Source organism: Zingiber officinale, chromosome 5B (assembly GCF_018446385.1).
Source record: "Zingiber officinale cultivar Zhangliang chromosome 5B, Zo_v1.1, whole genome shotgun sequence".
NCBI lineage: Eukaryota > Viridiplantae > Streptophyta > Magnoliopsida > Zingiberales > Zingiberaceae > Zingiber > Zingiber officinale.
Genome location: NC_055995.1, coordinates 90,350,344 through 90,355,377, shown reverse-complemented (window position 1 = coordinate 90,355,377; position 5,034 = coordinate 90,350,344).

Genomic DNA, 5,034 nt, shown 5'->3' with positions numbered 1-5,034 from the left:
ACCTTTTAAGCATGGAGTGTCTTTATCTAAAGAGATGTCTCCGATGACATCAAAGGAGATTAAGGACATGTAGGCAGTTCTTTATGCTTCGGCAGTTAGACAACCTAATGTATGCTATACACGAGATCAGAAATCTATTTTGCCAAGGGCATAGTTAGCAGATATCAAAGTAACCCTAGACAAGGACATTGGACTGCAGTAAAGCATATATTAAAGTACCTTAGAGGCGCTAGAGATTATATGCTAGCTTACAAGGCAGTTAATTTGGTCCCTGTGGGTTACATGGATTTTGACTTCCAATCGGATAGGGACAATAATAAGTCGACCTCGGGGTTTTGTGTTTACTTTAGGAGGAAAAGTCATAACTATGGAAGAGTGATAAGCATAGGTGTTTTTCTGGACTCCACCATAGAAGCTGAGTATATGGCAAGCCTCTGAGGTAGCCATAAAAGCTGAATGACTTAATTACCTCAAGATAGACTTAGATATGATTTCTAGTTCATCCAAAGATTATTACAATTTATTGTAATAATAATGGTGCAGTAACAAACTCGAAGAAACCATGAGTCTATAAGGCAAGTAAACACAATAGAGCGCAAGTACTACCCAATATGAGAAATTGTATAACGAGGAGAAGTTGTTGCCGCCTAGATTGCATCAGATGGTAACCTAAGGTCCTTAAGACAAGAGCTTTTTAAAAGGCATGGGAATCAGATGTATGGCAGCAGATATGACAGCTTAGTCTTTTACTATAAGTGGGAGATTGTTAGAGTGTATACTAAAAGCCTAGCTTTTGGTATAAACATTTATAAGAATCACATTGGTCAAATGTCTACATTTATGATAAATGTAGTTGTTCAATTAATTTATATTGTAGATAACATGGTGTGTGGTGTCACACACAGAAGATCATGTTATCAGTACCTTATAAATTATAAACAGTAGCTCACGACCAAGATGGAAAGGAACAAACCATTGGAAGGTCGTAGTGTAATTAGCTATTAGTTTATCTTAACTATATAATTACACTAGTACACTTAGAGTGTATGAGTAGGACCATTTGAGGTCGTTCCTTTTGTACTGACTTTATGAAGGAACAAAGACCTCAGTTATTATGGAAGTGTGTGCTCTTAATCCTAATATAATAACAAGCACATATATTTAATATTTATTTCTTTAATTTATCAATGGGTGAGATTTAGTTCGATAAATCAATAAGCTCGATAAGTTGGGAAATGATATCACTTATAGTGTGTGTTGTTGATTATAGAAGGAAACTGTGTCCTAGTGATCTAGGTTGAGAATGTCCCCAAGAGGAGCTCATAAGGATTGTCATGTTAAACCCTGCAGGTGGACTTAGTCCGACATGACGATGAAGTTGAGTGGTACTACTCTTGGAGCTAGATATTAATTAAGTGAGTTGTCAGTAACTTACTTAATTAGTGGACATTTGTTATCTTAAACACAGGGAGACTAACACACTCATAATAAGAAGGAGCCCAAAATGTAATTTGGGATTGGTGCGGTAGTTCAATAATAGTTCTTTAGTGGAATGAATTATTATTGATGAAATTAAGTTGTGTGGGCGAACACGGGATGCTTAATTTCATCGGGAGACCAAAACCAATTCCTCCTCTCGGTCCCTATCGTAGCCTCTAGTATATAGAGATTTATACCCACCACATACCCACCTTCTTACCCATCCAATGGGGTCGGCCAAGCTAGCTTGGAACCCAAGCTAGGGCCGGCCAAGACCAAGTGGATGAGCCATGTAGGTGGCCGGCCAAAGCTTGGGTCCCAAGCTTAGGTGGCCGGTCACTAGAATATTTAAAAGGATTTTTATTAAAATTATTTCTTATGTGGATATCATGATTTTAAAAGAGAGTTTAAAAATTAAAAATTTCCTTTTATAGCTTTCTACAAAAGATTAAGAGAAGAGATTAATCTCTTTCCTTATTTGTAGTTTAAAAGGATGGTTTTAATTTTTGGTAAAAACTTTCCTTATTTGTAAATCATCTACATGTTTAAAAAAGAGTTTAAAATTTGAAATCTTTCCTTATTTGTTGATTAAAGAAGGATTTTAAATTTTAAGAAAACTTTCCTTTTTAACCATGTTCATGATTTAAAAGAAAGTTTAAAAATTAATAATTCTCTTTTATTAGTTTCTACAAAAGATTGAGAAAAGATTTGATATCTTTCCTTATTTGTAGATTAAAAGAGATTTTAATTTTTAGAGATAACTTTATTTTTATCCACATGTTTAAAAGAAAGATTTTAATTTATTAAATTTCCTTTTTATAAACCAATCATGAAGGGATTAAATTATTGGAGAAATTTTATAAATTTTTGGAGACAAATTAGGAAGTTTTAATTAATTAAAACTCTCCTTGTTTGTAGTTTTGGTGTGGCCGGCCAAATAAAATTGAGAAAGAAAATTGTTTTTAAAAAAATAATTTTTCTTTTTCAATGGAAAAAAGAATTAAGGAAATTTTTATTAAATTTTCCTTATTCGCCAGGATCAAGGATTATAAAAGAGGGGGTAGAGGAGGCTTCAAAGCTAACGACTCTATTCTATTTTTCTCCCTCTTTTTTCCTTGGTGGTGTGGCCGGCCCTATTTCTCTCCTCTCCTCTTGTTGGCCGAAACTTACCTCTTGGTGGAGCTTTTGTTAGTGGCCGGATCAAGGAAGGAGAAGAAGGAGAGAAAGCAAGCCTCGTTTCTAGCATCCCTTGGAGCATGGTGGTGGTGGCCGAACCTCTTCATCCTAGAAGATGTTTTGATGGCCGAAACTTGCAAGGAAGAAGAAGGTGATTGGTGGTTTCTCATCTCGGAAGATCATTGCCCACACAACGTCCGAGGTTAGAAGAGGAATACGGTAGAAGATCAAGAGGTTTTTCTAAAAGGTATAACTAGTATTTTTCTTTCCGCATCATACTAGTTATTTTTGGAAATAATACTAAATACAAGAGGCATACGATTCTAGAGTTTCGAATTTGTTTTCGATATAGTGTTCTTTTGTTTTTTTTCCCTTGTGATTTGATTGTTCTTTTCGGTTAACCTAAAGTTATTTTAGGAAATTAAATATTATCTTTCCATAAAAGGTTTTGTCTAGTCGGTGGTGGTTGCTCCCATATCCAAGAAGGTCATGTGCCTCGCCACGTCAGTACTGGGAACCAATTATGGAAATTAATATTTAATGGAATTAATAACTTAAGGATATTTGGGTCGAACATGTTAAGTTCCGCAGGAGATCCAAGTCAAAACCTAAAAGAACAAATAGATTAAGTTTTGGATTAAACGTGTTAAGTTCCGCAGGCGATCCAAAATTTAATTTAAAAGAACACATGGTAGCTAGGAAAAGGTTCAGACCTTTGTACAAAATTTTTGTACAGTGGAACCTCTAGGTTTTCCGAGTAGCAACCAACAAGATGGTTGCTGCCGGAAGAAGACTCCCCCACCAGATTACCTCAACAATCAAACGTCTCTGGCGAGCAAGGGAAAAGAAGAATCGGTCACACAACATCTCAACAACCCACAGAGTACGATGCCTTACCTCCAAGATCCGGCTAGGGCACAGCGCCACAAGAGGAAGAGGAGGAATCGAGGAAAGGTTCGGCACTGAGGTTTGCGGGAAATCAAAGAAAAACAAGATAGCTCATCCTTGAAGCTCCAGGAATAAATCTACACCGGCGGTGCCGAGGAAAGAAGAAAAGGTCCAGCGAGATCCGAAGACTTCCTCCTCAAGTGACACTGTCGATCACCGAAGGTCGAAGCTCCGTTCCGTCGTCTTCGAGTCGTCCGCGAGAGAGAGCGCGTCAAGCAGAGGGGAGATCTGGGAAGAGAGGAATCGGGCACGCAGAGCAGAAGTCGGGCTCGGGATTAAAAGGATTGGCGTCTTTGACCCACTAAAAATCAAGAAGCGTTGTCATATACACTAAAAAAAATGGTAATAGACAACGCTTTTCAAGAAGCATTGTCTTTGACCCACAAAAATCACTAATAGACAATGTTTTTTAAAAAAGCATTGTCTATTAGTAAGAACATAAAGAAATAGACAACGTTTTTCACTAAAAGCGTTGTAAAAGGAAAAAAGACAATGCTTTTTAAAAAAAGCGTTGTCTTTTAAGTGTTGTAAAATCCTAATTTTCTTGTAGTGTGTAGGAAGCCTTATGTATGCAATATTGTGTACGAGACCTGATATCTGTTTTATCGTGGGCATGGTTAGCAGATATCAGAGTAACCCTGGACAAGGGCATTGGACTGCGGTAAAGCATATATTAAAGTACCTGAGAAGGACTAGAGATTATATGATAGTTTACCAAGCAGACGATTTGCTCCCTGTGGGTTACACGGATTCGAATTTCCAATCAGATAGGGACAATAGTAAGTCAACATCAGGCTATGTGTTTACTCTAGGAGGTGGAGCCATTGCATGGAGGAGTGTTAAGCAGAAATGCGTCTCGGACTCAACCATGGAAGCTGAATATGTTGCAGCCTCTGAGGCAGCAAAAGAAGCTGTATGGCTCAGGAACTTTCTAATGGACTTAGATGTGATTCCTGGTTTGCCCGAGATCATCACAATTTATTGTGATAATAGCGGTACAGCTGCAAACTCGAAGGAACCACGAGCCCATAAAGCAAGTAAACATATAGAGCGCAAGTACCACCTGATACGAGACATCGTCAAGCGAGGAGAAGTTATCGTCGCCAAGATTGCATCAGAAGATAACCTGGCAGATCCTTTCACAAAGGCCCTTCCGGCGAAATCTTTTGATCAGCATGTGGAGGGGATGGGAATCAGATGTAAGGCAACAGATATGGCAACTTATACTTTTAGTATAAGTGGGAGGTCGTTAGAGTGTATACTAAAAGTCTAGATTTTGTAAACATTTATTTGTTGAAATAAAAGAATCACATTGGTTAATTTCTGTATTTATTTGTTAAATGTAATTGTTCAATTAATTTATATAGTAGATAACATGGAGTGTGGTGTCACACTCAGAAGATAATGTTGTCGACTCTCTATAAATTATAA